A 22272-nucleotide genomic window follows, 5' to 3' on the forward strand; every position below is an offset into this window, starting at 1 on the left:
ATGACTTTAGTATGAGAAATTAAAGAGTTAAGTATTAAACATACCCTGAGTAAAAAAATTTCAGCAATGATTATGAGATAGCGGAGTTTATGTGAAAAGCGAATCACTCTTTTGGTAAGATTTTCGGGGACAAAAACCTCTAAAGGGGGAGAGTTGTAAGATCCCGAATTAGGTCCTAGTCGGAACAGTGGTTTCGAGACCAAAAATGAGAATTAGAAAAAAATATTTTATGATTATTATAAGGCCTATGACATGTTTATATGCTTGTGTAAAAATTTCATGAAGAAAATTTATGTTTAAGGTGCTCGATTGGACTTTAAGGACTAAATTGAAAAAATTGTAAAACTTGAGTTCTAGAAGCTTTAAGCATGAAATTGAATTGAATTATAAATTAGAGGTCCTTAAAGAGTAATTTGACCAAGTTCTAAAAATTTGGACAAAAATGGACATGGCTAGGTAAAATTTCAAAGAAAATTATTAAGGGTATTTTAGTCATTTTGTAAATAAATGAATTAAAAAGGGAAATTAAGCCAAAATTGCTCATCTCCTTCTCCATCTAGCCGAACGTTAGAGGAAGCCATGGCTAGGGTTTATGTTCAAGCTTCCAAGCTCATTTGTAAGTGATCCTGAGCCCCGTTTTTAATGTTCTTTACATTTTTGAAGTCTCGACAACTCGACTTAGCTATTTCCACCATTATTTTGAGATAGGGTTTGTGTTTAAAAATTTATCCATGGATGACATGAATGTGTATTGATGTCTAATAGTAGAAAATGAATGTTGGGTGTTAAATAAAAAACTTTTACTAAGTGATTTTCGGTGAAATTGTAAAAAAAGGACCGTTTTGTAAAAGTTACAAAATTTGTCATAAAAATATGGTTTAGTGGAAATTTGGGGCTGCTATAGTTATAAAAATGATTCATCTAGACTTAAAATGTAAGGAAATTGAATAAAAATCATTTTAAGAACCTTGGGTTAAAAGTGCAAATATGTGAAAGTTTAAGGGTCAAAATGCAAATTTGTAAAAATATTATTTTTGGACCCATATGAATAATGTGACTAATTAGTAAGCTAAATGTGATATTATAGATTAAGGAAAATGAATGAGATTATGGACTAAATCGAAATAAATAGCCGTGCTCGCTTCCGAGGTAAGTTCGTATGTCAATAATAATGTAATAATATCATTGTTTATGCTTGAACGTAAATTAACATGCTAACATTATGTGGTGAGTATTTATATAGTTGGTATGATGATTGTATTATGTGACAAATGCCTAAATGTTATTATGAACAATGCCATGATTATTTCATGAATATGAGAATGGTGAATTTGTAAGTATGAATGATATTACGGTCATTATCCATGACGATACGAACAAGTACGATGAAGATGCTATGTGCAATGAGAAAAACCCCGTTTGAATCTCAGGAATAGTTTAGGATACAAGTGACATGTCATTAGGAATTTAGAAATTCAAGCTCGTTGAGCGGTCCGAGTTCGTGATATATGTGAGAATCCAAACTTATTGAGTGGTCCAAGTTCAAGATATATGTGGCATCCGAGCTCGTTGAGAGCTCTGAGGTCATTATGGATGTATACATGTTATGAGGTAGCTTTGGCTACGTATGTATATGTGGCACTTAGGTGCAAGATTCCGCGTATCCAATAGTATTCCTAGTGTTCAACGGGTAATATAATGAATGTGGTAAAAGTACCGAGGAGGGCATGTTAAAGAGGTATGGTTATATGATACACTACGATGAGTATAGGTACGCATGCTAAACTTATGAATAATGCCTTGGTAAAGATCGATTTATGATGAGCAAGTATAAGTGTTTATATGATAAGTAAGCCAAAAAGGGTATGAATGATGAATAATGTTTATGGTTATGTTATAATGTCTTTGTGAAATTGAACATGAGAAATGGTTAGTTCATGATTAGTTGAAGATGAACTTATTTTATCTACCTTTATATTGTACTAAGACAATGTTGGACATTAGCAGTTGTGTGACTTTGAAAATCCATCAAAAATTGTTAAAATTGAATTAGGGACTGAGTAAGAAATAAGATTAAAGCTTCTTGAATCTAGGTTCATATAGAAGAAACAGTGTAAGCAAAACAGTTTCATATTATGAGATATTTGAACTTTTGTGAGACAGAGTCAGAGTGATTTCGGGTTCTCCTGTCTCAAATTTGGAAAACTACTAACAATTTTAAAAAAAATGATTATAGGCTAGGATTTATATGAAACAGTCATTAATGAGTCTATTTTCAAGATAAATAGACGGGAACATTAATTGAAACCTTTACTAAGACATAATTGATTTTTAGTAAAGAAAGGTCGAAGTTGCCAAACAGCAAAACAAGGGTAAATTTAAAGAATAAACTGTACTTATTGGATAGACCAAAAATTCTAGAAATTTTATGGTAAGAATATATATGAGTCTAGTTTTTGGAAAGATTAACGGATCTTAATTTTCAATTATGTAGCTAAAGATATTAATAATTAGGTGACTATAACTCGAGAAAACAACATGACTAGAATATAAGTAAAAGTATAATTATGATTATATTTCCATGGAATCATGTTGATAATTTGCTTATTATTTTCATATGAACTTACTAAGCTTTAAGCTTACTCCCTCCTTTCCATTTCTTTAGTATTGACAGGTTAGCTCGGGGTTGGAGATCGTCAGAGGCAACCTCACACTATCAAGCTACCACCTTTGGAGTATTGATGAATCTTAATGTCTTCAAGTGAGTGGCATGTATAGGGACCTAATTATTGATATGTGCTCTTATGTTTTGGCCAAGATGTTGGCTTATATAAGTACATTTTATATAGCCATGAGATGTGGCTTATGATGGTTATGGCTTGTAAGCCTAATTATCCAAGTTATGTGATATTACCCTGTGAAGTGGTTATACTATTTGGCTTGATTGCTATGATTAGATGATATCATGATATGTATGCTTGTTGTTTTTGGCTTGATTGCTATGATTAGATGATATCATGATATGTATGCTTGTTGTTTTTGTTGAGAGTAAATGGTATGTTATTGAATATGGTGTAAGAGTATAGAGAGTGATTAAAATGGTAAAGCCAAAGATTATTTGTAATCATATTACATCAATCTATGTCATACATATATAGAGTGGATACAAACATGGGAGTCAATGAACATTCACCAAATTCAATTATTTGTAATTTCAAAAAATTATGCACAAAGAATGCTTAAGTCACACAGGTCTTCTAGGCTTGTAAAGTTCTAAGGCTTAAGATGGTATGAATTTAAAGGAATTATGGCTCAAAAACGGTTCAAGCACTAGAAATTGTTAGGCACATCATGTTGTTCCCTTTCTCCGCTAATTTTATATTCAAGGCTAACCTCCTTATTTCTCATTCTCTCACCTTCCTTTTCTCTCCCTATGTAAGATGTAACACCCCAAACCCGGCCTAGACGTTATGTCCGGATCTGGTGCGCCACATCGATGCGTTCAAAACGTTCCGTTTTACTTAGTTTGGAAAACTTAGTTGGGGTTGTAAAAGATACTTTTTTTTAAAGCAGGTTAAGGTGAATAGAAGCTGTGCACTAGGTAGGAAACCAGGAAGAAGAGGAGGTGAGTCCGTCGGACTGCTTAAGTACCAAGCTCCCTTCGGACCCAATCCTAGACATGCACACCACCATTGCCACACCTTAATGACTCGTATAATTTTGAGAAAATCGTCTGGTTATGTCTATCTTAAGAAAATGATTAAGTTTGAAAACGTTTGCTTAGCGGAAGTCTTACTTGTAATCGTGTTATTTTGAAATCCCTTAATGTTTTTGAAAACGCGTCCTAAAGCTAACCCATTTTCCTTAGTCATCATAGTTTTTTTCATCATAGTAAAATAAAATAATAAAAGTAAAACAAAACCATAAAAATAATTAAAAGGCCTTATTACACTTAAAACCCAAAACCATAAATGAAATTAAAAGGACGTCCAGTTCACCAGAAAGAAACCAGGTTCGTAGAAACATGTGGCCAGTCCAAATCCCTCACAGCTCTAAGCCCACTATAGTTGAGGATTACCTGTGAGGATGAAAATAAGGGGTGAGTTTTGGAAAACTCAGTGTGTAATTCAACCCAACCATAGCCTAAATCAGTTCAAACCACAGAGACAGAATAAGTTGGCCTCAGCCCAGAACAGATATCAGAATAAAGCCCGTAGGCCCAGAACAGACCAGAACAGATATATCATGCTTATGCAGAAACCCAACCATATCCAACCACATACACCCCCATACCATCCTTTCACCATGTGGGGAGACTACTCGACCCACCCGACTGCTACACGCCACAGAAATATGCAGCATGGCTGCCAGATACAGAAAATGTGACAGAGTCACCAGATACAGATATTTTGTGGCAGTGCCACCAGAACAGATATACGTGGCAGGGCCACCAGGACGCTTCCTCTATAATATAACCCATGTCCCCATGCAACAGGTATACATTCATGGCATACATCATACAGATTTAATTCATCATGCTTTTCAGACAAAATTAACCCTAGGGGTATAAAGGTCATTTTGCATACATAGGGGTATAATGGTAATTTTGTATACATAGGGGTATTCTAGTAAATCTAACTATTTCTAAGGTTTTCATGCATATCGTAGCTATTACGTTTAGCCAAAAACACTTGCCGAGCGTTCTTACCGAATTCGGCCCGTTGCCCATTAACCCAGTTTTGGCCCATTAAGCCCAAAATATCAAAACGCACGAAATCGCGCGTACTACAGTTTTATCACTTCCGATTACCAGTAATAATTACTCATACGTCTCGCGAGCATTCGCACACTCGCAAGCGCCCAAAATACCAGTTTTTCGGTATTTCGGCATTTCGGTTTTTGCTGATCTAGCCTATGAAAGGGTGTCAGTTACACACCTGTTTTGTGACGACTTGCTGACAAGATCCACGCACGAACTATCTAAAATTACGTTGCTACAATTCTTAGATTGCAAATCACAACACTAATCTCCATAATTACTTACCCATATTCGACTCTGTCCCTAAAAGCCTTTAAAACTTTACCTTCTTGCCGAAATCCGATGGCTAGATCCAAGTCTGATCGCTCCAAAGATCCAAGCCTTCGATCCAACCCTTGAGAAGACACTAATCATCAAAATAAATCATCGGTTAAAGACCCTTTATGCCCTATGCCCAAATCGATAGCCTCCCTAGATTTTAGGGACTTCAGCTTTTTCCTAACTTGAAAAATAAGACTAGATTTGGAGTGATGAGCACTTACCACTTATTCCTTCCTGCTTTCCACGTAGATCTGATGCAGATTCAACCTTTAAATGATGGTAAAACTTGAATCTAGAAGCTTTGAAGTTTCGGCTACAAGTCCCTAACTCTATAGTAGTTTCGGCTTTTCTAGGTGATATAGACAATAATGATTTGAGGCTATAACCCTGGGTAATGTTGTCGACATATGCTAGGGGTTTAGAGGAGAGGAATGTTGGTCAAAAAGGAAAACATATTGAGGAATATGGCTTTGGAAAAAAACGGCACAAGAATATAGCTTTCGGGATTTTGAGATTTGAGGTTCGGCTTTAGTCTAAGAAAATTAATGGAGGAAAGTGATGTAGAGTAGGGCGGAGATGGACAAGAGCTTTGAAAGGTTCGGCTATGGAGAAAGAGAATAAGAAGAAAGCAAAAATGGCTAAAGGGAGAAGGTGAGAAAAGCAGCAAATGGCACAACTCCCTCCCTATTGCCGAATTACACTGGCACTTTAACCTAGCCGAATTTACCCCCTAAAGAAACCCTTGGCCGGCCACCTCTTGCTCCTTAAGAGTCCAAAATTCAGCCAACACAGCTCACCCCAATCAGCTCCTAGATTTCCTCCCTTATCTCTATCCTTATTCAATCCCTTTACCCTCTTAAACTCTTCCTGACAGACTTTTATTTCAGTTCCATCACTTCCCTTTCCTGTACATAAAAATTAATCACTTAATTTGCTGTCATTGTGACTTGAACCTGGGTCCTCCCCAAGCTTCCACACGCCACTACATCCTTTCCAGTGGCGTCACATGCCACTTTACCACTTGCTTCCTTGTGATCCATTTTTCACAAATAATTCCTAAAAGCCCAATTTATCAGAACCCCTTTCTCTTATAGAATTAAATTTAATTAAAACTACCGGGTTTTATCCTAAGCTTGGGTCTTCTAGAGGCCCACCAACATGATTAATCCTACACATAACAAACAGAACACAAAATTTTAAATTTTACAACTTTTACAGAATTCCCGAAAATTGGGGCGTTACAACTCTACCCTCCTTAAAGAAATTTCGTCCTCGAAATTTACCTGATCCGAACAGATGAGGGTATTGTTGTTGCATTGCCTCCTCTGGCTCCCAAGTAGCTGCTTCTCTGCCATGGTTATGCCAAAGCACTTTCACTAATGGTACCGATTTCCTCCTCAGAACCTTAATGTCTCGATCCAATATTTGTACAGGCTCCTCCTCAAAGGTCAAATCAGTTCGCACCTCAATTTCTGCAACCGGCACGACCTAAGTAGGGTCAGAACGATAACGCCTTAACATGGAGACGTGAAAAACATCGTGAATCCTGTCTAGCTCTAGAGGCAATTCCAACTGATAAGCCACTGGGCCTACTCGCTTCAAAACCCGATAAGGCCCAATGAACCGCGGACTCAACTTGCCCTTCTTGCCAAACCTTAGTATCTTCTTCCAAGGTGAAACCTTCAAGAAGACCATATCGCCCACTGAGTATTCAATCTCCTCACGCTTCAGATCTGCATACGACTTTTGCCTATCAGACGCTTCCTTTAACCGATCTCTAATTAACTTGACCTTATCCTGAGTATCTGCCACCAACTCAGGTCCAAGAACTTGTCGCTCCCCCAGTTCAGTCCAACAACTAGGTGTTCGACACCTTCGCCCATATAGTGCTTCATAAGGTGCCATTCGAATACTTGACTGATAACTATTATTGTATGCAAACTCTACCAAAGGCAAGTAATCCTCCCAACTACCTCGAAAATCAATAACACATCCCCTCAACATGTCTTCCAGAATCTGAATAACTCTTTCCGATTGACCATCAGTTTGGGGATGGAAAGCCGTATTAAAGTTCAATCGCATTCCCAACGCCTCATGCAACTTTTGCCAAAACTGAGATGTGAATCTAGGATCCCGATCAGAGATAATCGAAACTGAAACTCCATGCAGTCGCACAATCTCCGCCACATACAACTTGGCTAACTTCTGAAGAGAAAAGTCTGTTCGAACAGGTATAAAATGAGCCGACTTGGTCAACCTATCCACAATCACCCATATCGAGTCTTTCTTCGATGGTGACAGGGGTAGCCCACTCACAAAGTCCATGGTTACCCTCTCCCACTTCCAAAGTGGTATTTTTACTGGCTGCAATAATCCAGAAGGTAACTGATGCTCAGCTTTCACTTGCTGGCATGTCAGACATTTCCCCACAAATTCCGTTACCTCTCGCTTAAGTCCAGGCCACCAATACAGTTCTCGCAAGTCATGGTACAACTTATTCCCTCCAGGATGCATGGCACAAAGTCCCTCATGAGCTTCCTTCAAAATTGACTGTCTTAAGTCAGAGTCCTTCGGAACACAAATTCTTCCTCGGAAACACAGAACCCCTTTATCATTTATCCCAAACTCAGAAGTTTCCCCTTCCTTAACTTGTTGAAAACGAGGGACCAAAGACTCATCTTTCAACTGCTTCTCTTTAATCTGATCCACCTAGGTTGGTCTTACTTGCAATTCAGCCAACAGACTTCCATCGTCAAACAGACTTAGACGAGCAAACATTGCTCTCAGATCAGATACAGCTCTACGAATTAGGGCATCGGCCACCACATTAGCCTTACCTGGGTGATATTCGATTGAACAATCATAATCCTTAAGCAACTCGATCCATCTCCTTTGCCTAAGGTTCAGTTCCTTCTGAGTCAGCAAATACTTGAGACTCTTATGATCTGTGTATATAATACACCTTTCTCTATACAAGTAATGTCTCCAGATTTTAAGTGCAAAGATCACAGCTGCTAACTCCAAATCATGAGTGGGATAGTTCCCTTCGTGAGGCTTAAGTTGTCGAGACGCATAAGCAACCACCTTACCCTCTTGCATCAACACACAACCCAAACCTACGTGTGATGCATCACTGTACACAGTAAAATCTTTTCCAGACTCTGGTTGAATTAACAGAGGTGCTTTAGTCAGAACTTTCTTCAACCTCTCAAAAGCTTCTTGCTGCTTCTCCATCCAAACAAACGGTACCCCTTTCCTTATAAGTTTTGTGAGAGGTGCTGCCATCACAGAAAAACCTTCCACAAACCTTCTGTAGTAACCTGCCAATCCTAGGAAACTTCGAATTTCTGAAACCGACCTAGGTGCCTTCCATTCCAAAATGGCTTCAATCTTTCGAGGATCCACTTTAATCCCCTCTACAGAGACCACATGCCCCAAAAAGGTTACCTCCCTCAACCAAAACTCACATTTGCTAAACTTCGCATAAAGTTCCTTCTCCCTTAACACTTGTAACACAGTGCGGAGATACTCATCATGTTTTGCTTCGGTCTCAGAATATACCAGAATATCGTCAATCCTTGGCAGAGGGTACTTATTCTTAATCGTCAGTTTGTTCAACTGGCGATAGTCAATGCACATGCGCATCGTCCCATCCTTCTTCTTCACGAATAGCACCGGTGCTCCCCATGGAGACACACTTGGCCTAATAAAGCCCCTATCCAACAATTCTTGAATTTGCGCCTTTAACTCCACTAACTCCTTTGGTGCCATCCTATATGGTGCAATGGACACTGGTGCTGTCCCAGGCAACAGGTCGATTCCAAATTCAACTTCCCGATTTGGAGGCAATCCCGGAAGCTCCTCCGGGAAGACATCTTGGAACTCTTTTACAGTTCTAACCTTATCCACTGTTAGCCCCTCTACATCTGTTTGACTTACAAATGCCAAATAGGCCTCACACCCTTTTCGAATCCACTTTTCAGCCCTCAATGCCGATATCACATTAGACAAATAGTCCCTTCGTTCACCTATCACCATAACCTTATCCCCTTCCGTGGTCTTTAGCACCATTCGCTTAGCAGCACAGTCCAGAGTCGCCTTATGCTTAACAAGCCAGTCTATTCCTAGAATGAGATCAAACTCTCCAAATGGCAACTCCATTAGATCGCCAGGAAAGATCCTACCTTGAGTTTCTAAGGGTACATCCTTATACAGCTTGTCTACCCTAACCGATTGACCCAAGGGACTTAGCACAGATACCCCACTCACTATCTTCTCAGAATGCACTCCCAAAGACCCAGATATGGCACACGCAACATAAGAATGAGTAGATCCAATATCCACCAAGGCAGTATACGGCATATTAGAAACTAAAAACGTACCAGTTATGACATCAGGTGCGTCGCCCTCCTCTCGACGACGAGCTGCATACACCAACGCTGGCTGTCGAGCCTCAGCATTTCCGGCTCCCCTGCCAGGCGCCCCTCGACCTCGACCATTTTCATTCCCATTTCCGCCCCTACCTTGTCCACGTCCTTTCGGTGGTTGTGGTCCACCTCTCATGGGTTGAACAACCCTCTGTACAGCAACCTGAGCCTGATCAGCTCTCTGTGGACAGTCCTTAACTCTGTGCTCCATAGATCCACATCGGAAACAAGCACCAGAATGTTTCCTACACTCACCCAGGTGTACCTTACCACAGTCCCCATAGATTGGCGGTCTAACCACATTCATCGGAACGGCTCGAACTGGCTCCTCCACTCTCGCCCTTTTGACATTCTTGTTTGCTCCACCCGACGGTCCAGAATCCCTTCGGAAACGGTTCCGATCTTTCGCACGGTTCTGCCTCTCAGTACGCTTTACCTCCTCAGCGATCTTAGCTTTTTCCACCAGAACCGCGAAGTCACGCTCCCTCTGCGGAGCAATCAGCACCTTAAGGTCATCTCTGAGTCCATCCTCAAAGCGAACGCTACGCTCATACTCCGTAGCAACTATTCCCATAGCATACCTACTCAGCCTCAGAAATTCAGCCTTGTACTTAGCAACAGTTTTGCCTCCTTGGACCAGATTCAGGAATTCTTTCCTACGGGCGTCCACATAACTTGCCCCGACGTACTTTCCTTTAAAGGCTGTCTTAAACAGCTCCCAAGTAACCCTATCCGCTGGGGTTCCATCCCTCACGGTGAGCCACCACTGATAAGCCTCATCTCTCAACAACGATACGGCCCCCTTCACTGCTCCCCAGAACAGTCCAAGTCATCCATAATTCGTTCTGTGGCCTCCAACCAATATTCTACCACATTCGGGGCTACACCAGATACACCCCTAAAGATCTCCGCTCCGTTAGCCCGAAGTCGTTTAGAAATCGATCCTCGAATCTCGTTGCCCGAACTTGCCCCGGCAACCCTTTCCAGAACTCGAAGCATTGCCTGCGACAGGGCGTCATCCCCGGTACCATGATCATGTGATTCTACTTCCGTTGCTGATGGTACCGGTGCTTCTGCCGCTGGCATATGTCCCGAAGATGAAGATCCCGCTCGGGCTGTTCCTCGGCCTCGTCCACGGCCTCTACCTCGAGCTACACGCGTACTCATATCGTATTATCTGATTACGAATTTTATGCATTAATATCATTCCAATGTTTATTACAGATGTTTTATGATTCAGACAGTAATTCAGAAATGGGTTTTCGTAGAATCGACGTCTAGCTACAGTTTCAGTCTTTTAGCAAGCTTTTCTAGGGTTTCAGTAGAATCCTATCTAGAGTATTCTAGTAAAGTTTCAGTACAGACAGATAATATATATTCAGAAAAAAAGTTCAAAATACTTACAGACTTGGGTCGGAGATTCGAAATGCCACTCACTGTTCTAGATTTTGAAAACAGAGTAAAAAACTTTTTTTTTCAAAAAATTTGTTATTGTAAACCCAATCCACAACCGAGTTGTTGCAACCTAGGCTCTGATACCACTAAATGTAACACCCCAAACCCGGCCTAGACGTTATGACCGGATTCGGTGCGCCACATCGATGCGTTCAAAACGTTCCGTTTTACTTAGTTTGGAAAACTTAGTTGGGGTTGTAAAAGATACTTTTTTTTAAAGCAGGTTAAGGTGAATAGAAGCTGTGCACCAGGTAGGAAACCAGGAAGAAGAGGAGGTGAGTCCGTCGGACTGCTTAAGTACCAAGCTCCCTTCGGATCCAATCCTAGACATGCACACCACCATTGCCACACCTTAACGACTCGTACAATTTTGAGAAAACCGTCTGGTTATGTCTATCTTAAGAAAATGATTAAGTTTGAAAACGTTTGCTTAGCGGAAGTCTTACTTGTAATCGTGTTATTTTGAAATCCCTTAATGTTTTTGAAAATGCGTCCTAAAGCTAACCCATTTTCCTTAGTCATCATAGTTTTTTTCATCATAGTAAAATAAAATAATAAAAGTAAAACAAAACCATAAAAATAATTAAAAGGCCTTATTACACTTAAAACCCAAAACCATAAATGAAATTAAAAGGACATCCAGTTCACCAGAAAGAAACCAGGGTCGTAGAAACATGTGGCCAGTCCAAATCCCTCACAGCTCCAAGCCCACTATGGTTGAGGATTACCTGGGAGGATGAAAATAAGGGGTGAGTTTTGGAAAACTCAGTGTGTAATTCAACCCAACCATAGCCTAAATCAGTTCAAACCACAGAGACAGAATAAGTTGGCCTCAGCCCAGAACAGATATCAGAATAAAGCCCGTAGGCCCAGAACAGACCAGAATAGATATATCATGCTTATGCAGAAACCCAACCATATCCAACCACATACACCCCCATACCATCCTTTCACCATGTGGGGAGACTACTCGACCCACCCAACCGCTACACGCCACAGAAATATGCAGCATGGCTGCCAGATACAGGAAATGAGACAGAGTCACCAGATACTGATATTTTGTGGCAGTGCCACCAGAACAGATATACGTGGCAGGGCCACCAGAACAGATAATTTGTGGCATAGCCACCAGGACGCTTCCTCCATAATATAACCCATGTCCCCATGCAACAGGTATACATTCATGGCATACATCATACAGATTTAATTCATCATGCTTTTCAGACAAAATTAACCCTAGGGGTATAAAGGTCATTTTGCATACATAGGGGTATAATGGTAATTTTGCATACATAGGGGTATTCTAGTAAATCTAACTATATCTAAGGTTTTCATGCATATCGTAGCTATTACATTTAGCCAAAAACACTTATCGAGCGTTCTTACCGAATTGGGCCCGTTGGCCCATTAACCCAGTTTTGGCCCATTAAGCCCAAAATATCAAAATGCATGAAATCGCGCGTATTGCAGTTTTATCACTTCCGATTACTAGTAATAATTACCCATACGTCTCACGAGCATTCGCACACTCGCAAGCACCCAAAATACCAGTTTTTCGGTATTTCAACTTTTCGGCTTTTGCCGATCTAGCCTATGAAAGGGTGTCAGTTACACACCTGTTTTGTGACGACTTGCTGACAAGATCCACGCACGAACTGCCTACAATTGCGTTGCTACAATTCTTAGATTGCAAATCACAACACTAATCTCCATAATTACTTACCCATATTTGACTCTATCCCTAAAAGCCTTTAAAACTTTACCTTCTTGCCGAAATCTGATGGCTAGATCCAAGTCTGATCGCTCCAAAGATCCAAGCCTTCGATTCAACCCTTGAGACGACACTAATCATCAAAATAAATCATCGGTTAAAGACCCTTTATGCCCTATGCCCAAATCGATAGCCTCCCTAGATTTTAGGGACTTCGGCTTTTTCCTAACTTGAAAAATAAGACTAGATTTGGAGTGATGAGCACTTACCACTTATTCCTTCCTGCTTTCCACGTAGATCTGATGCAGATTCAACCTTCAAACGATGGTAAAACTTGAATCTAGAAGCTTTGAAGTTTCGGCTACAAGTCCCTAACTCTATAGTAGTTTCGGCTTTTCTAGGTGATATAAACAATAATGATTTGAGGCTATAACCCTGGGTAATGTTGTCGACATATGCTAGGGGTTTAGAGGAGAGGAATGTTGGTCAAAAAGGAAAACATATTGAGGAATATGGCTTTGGAAAAAAACGGCACAAGAATATAGCTTTCGGGATTTTGAGATTTGAGGTTCGGCTTTAGTCTAAGAAAATTAATGGAGGAAAGTGATGTAGAGTAGGGTGGAGATGGACAAGAGGTTTGAATGGTTCGGCTATGGAGAAAGAGAATAAGAAGAAAGCAAAAATGGCTAAAGGGAGAAGGTGAGAAAAGCAGCAAACGGCACAACTCCCTCCCTATTGCTGAATTATACTGGCACTTTAACCTAGCCGAATTTACCCCCTAAAGAAACCCTTGGCCGGCCACCTCTTGCTCCTCAAGAGTCCAAAATTCGGCCAACACAGCTCACCCCAATCAGCTCCTAGATTTCCTCCCTTATCTCTATCCTTATTCAATCCCTTTACCCTCTTGAACTCTTCCTGACAGACTTTTATTTCAGTTCCATCACTTCCCTTTCCTGTACATAAAAATTAATCACTTAATTTGCTGTCATTGTGACTTGAACCTGGGTCCTCCCCAAGCTTCCACACGCCACTGCATCCTTCCCAGTGGCGTCACATGCCACTTTACCACTTGCTTCCTTATGATCCATTTTTCACAAATAATTCCTAAAAGCCCAATTTATCAGAACCCCTTTCTCTTATAGAATTAAATTTAATTAAAACTACCGGGTTTTATCCTAAGCTTGGGCCTTCTAGAGGCCCACCAACATGATTAATCCTACACATAACAAACAGAACACAGAATTTTAAATTTTACAACTTTTATAGAATTCCCGAAAATTGGGGCGTTACATAAGACACGGTATGATATTTGTAAGTACAGTAAACTTAGCAAATTTTGTGCAATATGAATGAAAATTTCCTTAGTATTTGTGATTTTTTCAATCACTTTACTTTGCTCTTTTTCACTCACTGCTTGTAGCCTTGTTCCATGCCTTTATGTCTCTTGCTTGGCTTTTAACCCTCACAATGCTTTTGTTCTCTCACTATTTTTCGTTTAGGCACTTAATTGCAAGAATCATATACTTACAATATCATACCATTTCTTACTTGTTTACTCCAATTTTTTTTGAAACCTTCTTAATGTATCTACCTAAACCCTCAATATCTATGGCCTATCGTTTATTTCATAATGTAATAAGGGACCAAAGATAAAGAAAAAATTTGAGTTTTAATTCAATTTCAGGCTCACGGTTTGAATATTAAAGGTTCATAAAGAAGCAAACATTACACTCAAATATAGGCACTAGGGACAAATAGCCTAAGGGTATGGTTATTAAACCCTGACTATTCAAACAATGCCTAATGTAACACCCCAAACCCGGCCCAAAAGTTTGGCTCGAATCTGGCATGTCGCGTTGAAGTGTTTTTCGAAAACCATGTTTCCATTAAAAACCATTCTTAATAATTAAAAACTTATACCCTTTTTAAACCTTGTTAGAAAGCTCAGCTGAATAACATTCTTAACAACTTTGTAAAAATCTTGGCAGTTGCGGAAGCTTGATTTAAAAACAATTGCGGATACGTGATGTTTTGAACAACAGTAGTTGCTTTGGAAAACCGTGTTCTAATACTAGCAATTATAAGAACAATAAATAAAATTCTAAATCTGAAATCCAGAAAATTAGAACGGCTTTACTACAACCCACATAAAAACATTTAAAAGTAATAATCAAAACTGTAACATAAACAGTATGTGTGACTTCCTCCGAGCCCCTCGCAGCTCCGATCCGTCTAAGGCTGGAAATTACCTGAAAGGTTAATAAACGGGGTGTGTTTACGAAAACTCAGTGTGAAATTCCCTATTATAAAAAGGAACAATCAGTCATATAAAAGAATTAAAAGTCTGGCCCCAACTTTACTTACAGTTTTAGTATCAATTGGGCCTTAGCCCATTATAACAGACCGTACCAGATAGGCTTTAACCCATTACAGAATAAGAAACATTATCAGAACTAGAATCAGAATCAGAACTAGAATCAGGTGACAGAATCAAAATCAGAATTAGAATCAGAATTAGGTAACAGAATCAGAATCAGTATTAGGTAACAGAATTAGAATCAGAACCAGAATCAGAATCAGTAACAGGTAACAGAATCAGAATTAGAATGTGAATAGAAGCCCAACCCAATCCAGCCGTATACACCCCCGTTCCAACCTTACACCATGTGGGGAGACTACTCGACCCACCCAACCGCTACACACCACAAAAATTGCAGCGAGGCTGCCAGATATTGTGACGAAGTCACCAGATACAGATATTGTGGCTAGGCCACCAGAACAGATATATATATATATGGCGAAGCCACCAGATTGCAGCGAGGCTGCTAGATATTGTGACAAAGTCACCAAAACAAATATATGTGGCGAGGCCATCAGATTGCAGCGAGGCTGCTAGAACGCTTCCTTCATCAATATAACCCATATCCCATGCAACATATATACATGTCATGGCATACAACATATAGAATCAGAATATCATGTCCATATTTGAATCAAACAATCACAGTCAAGTCAATTATATCACCAACATATATTTACAATCAAATCTGTCAACCACACAGTCCAAGTCAGTCACTTGCCCACAAGGGCAAAATAGTCATTTAACACCCTAGGGGTAAAATTACCATTTTACCCCAAAAGGGTATCTCGATAATTCTACCTTATAGGAGTACTTCAGTAATTTTACCCTACAGGGGTATTTCGATATTTCAACCCTACAAGGGTATTTCGGTAATTCTACCCTATAGGGGTATTTTAGTAATTCTACCCTACAGGGGTATTTTGGTATTTCTACCTTACAGGGGTATTTCGGTATTTCTACCCTACAAGGGTATTTCGACATTTCTACCCTACAAGGGTATTTCGATAATTTTGTAAATCGAGGGTAAAACAATAATTCTGTAAATCAAGGGTACTTTGGTAATTTTACAAGTCGAGGGTATTTCAATAATTTTACAAGTCGAGGGTATTTCAGTAATTTCACAAATTAAGGGTATTTTGGTAATTTTACAAACTAGAGGTATTTTGATAATTTTACAAACTAGGGGTATTTTGGTAATTTCACAAACTAGAGGTATTTGGTAATTTTATAAACCAAGGGTATTTTAGTAATTTTACAAACTAAAGGTATTTTGGTGATTTTATAAACCAAGGGTATTTTAGAAATTTTACAAACTAGGGGTATTTTGGTAATTGGTAAACTAAAGTATTCTAAACAAGGATAACAATACGAATGGGCCTAAAGCCCTTTCTCAGCCAAATAGGCCCACACGTTCGTGTGGCCCTTTTAGCCCAAATCTAGCCACAGATATGAGATTCACCTAGCCTAGTCCAATATTTACTACACAATCAAACAACTTATCCAATTGGGCCCGTAGGCCCATTGGGCCCATATGGCCCCTTCCGACCCATCGCGGCCCGAAGTAGCCATCCTACAACTAGAGTAGTGAGAAATACACACCTGATAGGAGACTGAAGTTAATCCGCGCTCCGAGCACTCTTAGTCGACGCCCAACCCAAATGAGCACGCCATTAAGCGAAAGGGATCAGCCAAGAAAGGTACCTTTACTCTCCTCATGGTTCTCTCTATTTAAAGCCAGCTTCGCATCCACTCTTATGTTAGCTTCCCGATGTGGGATCCCTCCATCATCAGAGTTTAAATTCAACACCAACTCTTGCCGCCCCCTGTTAGCAAAATAAAAATGCTCTTTGCTTACCATGGGATTCGAACCTATGCCTCCCCTTAAATGCTCCATACGCTACTTGCCACTAAGCCACAACGCTTTTTTTGTCACAATTTCTCCAACAATATTCTTAAGGCCTACCTACTACACCCAGGGTTTGATTCACCTTAAACCAAAATTTTTGCTAGAGTCCAGGATTGAACCCAGGACTTCTCCAACACTTCTCAGCACACTTAACCACTAAAACAAGCCTTCATTAACAAAATTTACATGCACAACAAAATATTATAAGCTACCTTCAACCGCTCCCATGCTCAAGGCCCAAAACTTCTAGGCCCAAATTCAGGGTGTTACACCTAAAGTCATCCCTAAGCATTCCACTAAACACAATTTATTTTATGTTTTTAATTTAACAGAGGAATAAGAATTGATTCAACCATCAAGTATCTACGAGTATCCATCATGCTTATTTATCCTATGGCACACAATCAAACATTTTACAAAAGTCTTTCTACTCTATTATGCAATTTAACTAAGTAACCAAATTAACCTACCTTAAAATTAAACAAATTATCTCATATCAATAAAAATTTGCATGCTTTGACAGAAATTAACACATACTTCATTATTTTCAACCAATAGTATTAACATAATCCAAGCACCATGTAATTTAATTTTTTTGGGGTATATATAAATAATTATATAACACAGAAAACATAAAATAAAAAACAAAACAATCCTATGTACTCTCTCCCACACTTTAAAGCATATCTTTCCTTCACTGTAACAAATATAAATTTTAAACAAGGAAACTTCCCTAAAAGGAAGAATCTTTGTTGTTGTGCTGACATCGAGATTCTATGTTGCTCCAAGCGGACAGAGAAATACCTACAAGAAAAATAAAATACTACAACCAACTGACATTAAATAAATAAAAAATAAAAAATAAACATAAATAAGTGGAGTGTGGAAAGTGGATAATAGAACGTTGAAATTAAGAATTTCAGGTGGAATCTGGCTCTTCAACGTAATGTCCTGACTTGGATGTCATAACAACGAGGTGCAATGTCGTGATGTCAAGTCTTCCATATCGGAACTTTGAGGTTTCCATGTCACAAAATTGAGTCCAGTTTCTGAATTCTTTACTTTTTTTTATTCTGTTACTCTATGATATTGACACATGTTGTGGAAACAACTCAAAAAAATATATGTTTAATAGTAAAAATAAAAATAACAAAAAAAATTAAAACAGAAAATAAAAGTTCTTTAAAAATCGGGATGATCTTTGTCACCACCATAGAAGAACTTCTAGCTAGTTCTCGACACTTTGATCCAACATTTGTTCTTTTGTCGACGTATATGAACCAACCCCTTCGATTGATTCTAATGATGTTGCATTATTTTTTATTGGTACGACATCCACATTACGAGCCATTTGGTACCAAATTCGAGTGTAACATCCTAAATTTTTGGTTTAAATGTTGTAAAATTGTTTCAAGGATGAGTAATTGGCTTAGTGGTTAAAAGAAAATAAGGAGACAATACAATTAGCTCAAGGACTCAAGTTTGATTCCATTCCCTTGCAAAATAGATACATTTTGTTAATTTTTCTCCTTCCCCCTATTTTTGTTCCACCCAAGCTTAGTAACCAAGGTATAAATACCAATTCTTTTACTTATTTTTCAGCCTTTAGTCTTCTTTTTTCAACCCTAGCCGCTCCTCTCCTCTCTCATTTTTCTCTCAAGTTTCTTCCTTTCTCTAGGATTTCACCATTGTTTGTGTCGCCCCATTTTGCTAAGCCTTTACCCTTATTTTTTCCAGAAACTGTTTGAAAAATGTAGCGAAAATGAATTTAGGGAAAAACTAGAGTTTTAATTGTTTTTCTAAAACAAGATCTTGGTTATGATATCTAAAGTAATAAACACTTAATCAAAATTATACCTTTTCGGTTCGTCTAGGATGAGCTCTTCAACCGAGTAGTCTTCTCTGTTATCCTTAAGCTCACTTCTACTAAGTATAGGCTCGCTTCGAATCAGAAAATTTTTCAAACAAATTACCAGTGGGGTAATTTTGCAATTTCTCTAAACTTTTTGGTCAAGTTGTAAATTAAAAAAATATCTGTAGAATTTTTTTGGAATAATCTCTTTAGAGAATTTTCTCTCTACAACTTTCTCTTGAATTCAAGTGTGTGTAAATAATGACCCAAGGCTCTCTCTATATAGGGAGAGTTTAGAGAGTTCAACTATGATTAAACTTAATCACTTTAATATTAAATTAATATAATATTTATCAAGATAAATATTAGATTGAATTTAATATTAAATATTATTAAAATAATAGAATGTTTATCTACAAGATAAACATTAAATGAAATTTAATATTTGTTGGGATCGACCCGATTAAGCAACAACTAAAAAAAGCAGAATAAATTGAGAAATTGAATACACAAATTTAACATGGTAAAACCTCTCCAAATAGGATAAAAGACCACAAGCAAAGATAATTTTACTATAATGGCAAAAGAATGAAGAGTACAAAAGATGGAGATAAAAACTAAACCCCGAAAACCTGAAAACAAAGAACCCTCAAAACATAAACACAAAATTCTCTAAATGTATTATGAGTTCTAATCTCTAATGGGTGTATTTTCTAAGGTTGTAAAAAGCCTATTTATAGGCTAAATTCATAGGTCAAATAATAAAAAAATAATCTAGACTAGCTAGAGTTTGATTGAAACAAATAAACAGAGTTTGACTGAAAGATTATTTCTCAAATTTGACTGAGATAGGAGTCATACTAAACAAGTCTCCACCTTGACTTATATTTCCACAACGCCATGTTTGCCAAAGCTTGCCATGAGCCTATCTTGAACTATGTAGGAAATTAACTGAGTCGAATCTATGCTCAGAAATTGGAAGACTTCTAGCCTTTGACTTGTACACTGTCACATCAAAATTAACTTAGGTCTGATTTTCACGAACATAGTGCCCTAAATTTTTAAAACCTGCATCCAAAAGAGAACCTCTCTTCAACGAAATGGCCATACCTTTTTTCCTCTTATGACCAAGTTGCCTTCGCTCCAAACGAGTTGACTTCAACTTCATAGCAGACGAGGGACGTTCGATTTCACTGGTCAGTGTAGAACCTTCCTGAATATAAAGACTATCGGTTCTTTTACCTTTTAACAAAACGAGAGCTCCACGGCATACTTTAATGTCGCTCGACTCGATGTTGACTCTTCATTCTTTCAATTCTAAAATACTCAAGGAGATTAGATTCTTTCGTAAATCAGGTACATACCTGACATCTGAGAGTGTCCTAATTTTCCCATCGTATATCCTAATTTTAACAGTACCAATACCAATTACCTTACTAGATGAATCGTTTCCCATGTGCACAACTCCACCTTCAGTCGAACTGTATGTGGAAAACCATTCTCCATTGGGACACGTATGTAAAGAACATCCCGAATCTAGAATCCACTCGAACGTGAGCTTGGAGTTATCACTCATTGACACTAACAAGAAATCAACACTAATTTCATTGGCCAAATTAGCACTAGCTACATCTTTCTCATTACTCTCAACGACACTTTTATTTCACAGTTTATAACAATTCGCTTTGACCTGACCTAACTTTTTTTACAATAGCGGCACCTTTTGTCTCGTTTCTTTCATGCTACCAAAATGGAAGCTTGCTTATCTACCTTTCTATCCAAACCAAACTCATTATTGAGTTTGTCTCTACTCAACAAATGACCCTTCACATCTTCGAGCAAGAATTTGTCTTTGCTATAAATCAGAGTCTCCCTAAAAGACTTGTATGAAAGGGGTAAAGAGCACAATAATAGCATAGCCTGATCTTCATCATCAATATGAACCATAACATTCTTTAAATCATTTAAAAGAGTAATGAATTGATTGATGTGACCTCTAAAAAGCTCACATTTGTTCATGCGAAATGTAAATAGATGTTGTTTCAACACTAAACGGTTACACTGTGACTTAATCGTATAAAAAGTTTCTAACCTTTTCCACAAGAAAAATAAGGTTCGTATAAAAAGTTTCTAACCTTTTCCACAAGGAAAATAAGGTTTTCTCCATCAATACCTCCTACAATACCGTATTTGTGAGGCACAATTGGATTGCAGACAAGACCTTTCCAACAAGCTCTTCCCATTCTATTTGTTTTAGATTCTTAGACTTTTTCCTAGTAACAACCTTTTCCAAGCCGATTTGAACTAGAATTGCCATAATCCAAGCTTGCCAAAAATTTAAATTTGTCTCACCATTGAACTTATCAATTTCAAAAACTTGTTGTTGTCATCTCTAAATGGGCTGATCTATGAAAATTGAACTAGCTCTGATACCACTTGTTGGGATCGATCAATTAAACAATAAGTAAAAAAGGGAATAATTGAGAAATTGAACACACAAATTTATTGTGAAAAAACCCCTCCAAAGAGGATAAAAAATCACGGGTAAAGATAATTTCACTATAATGGCAAAAGAATGAAGAGTACAAAAGTTGGAGATAAGAACTAAACTCTAAAAACCTAAAAACAAAGGACCCTCAAAACGTAAACACAAAATTCTTTAAATGTGTTATGAGTTCTAATATCTAATTGGTGTATTTGATAAGGTTGTAAAATAACCTATTTATAGGCTAAATTCATAAGTCAAATAATAATAAAATAATCTGGACTAATTAGATTTTGATTGAAACAAATAAACATAGTTTAATTGAAAGATTGTTTCTCAAATTAGACTAAAATAAGAGTCATACTCAACAATATTAATATAATCACTTTAATATTAAATTAATAAAATACCATTAAGATACGTACTAAATTAAATTTAAAATTAAACTATTAAAATAATATTATTTTTAGAATAATTAATCTGAATCAAATTCACTGGTAGAGTCCCAGTAGGATTGTAACTCTTCCATTTCTCTACCACCGACGACTAACCGTCGCCTGCCATCGGGATGCAGGTGCATACCCTTACGGCACCTCGAGCCGGTTCGGTCCTGGTCAATAATGACCCGAACAGTCTAGTTTAGCCACCAGTTGGACTATCATTCTAGTTTGACATATCGAGCCTGGTTTGATTAATTTTTGGGTCTTGGTCTTGGTTTTGGGCTCCCGGGCCCAATTTACGATCTCAAGTCCAATTTTCAAGTTTAATTACTTATTGGACCAATTATTTGACTTGAAAATTAACTTCTGAAAGTATCACATTAATTTAATTTTAGTTGATCAAAACTAATTTTTCCAAAAATCACTTAGATTTTCCAAATTAACTTTTCAAGAAAATTCTCTAGTTGAACAATTCTCACGACCACCTAATTTAATTCCACATCGAATAAATCGAATCAATTAAATTATTCCTAAATTCGTAGAATTTTCTTCTG

The sequence above is a fragment of the Gossypium hirsutum genome, chromosome A10 (assembly GCF_007990345.1).
Source record: "Gossypium hirsutum isolate 1008001.06 chromosome A10, Gossypium_hirsutum_v2.1, whole genome shotgun sequence".
Classification (NCBI taxonomy): Eukaryota; Viridiplantae; Streptophyta; class Magnoliopsida; order Malvales; family Malvaceae; genus Gossypium; species Gossypium hirsutum.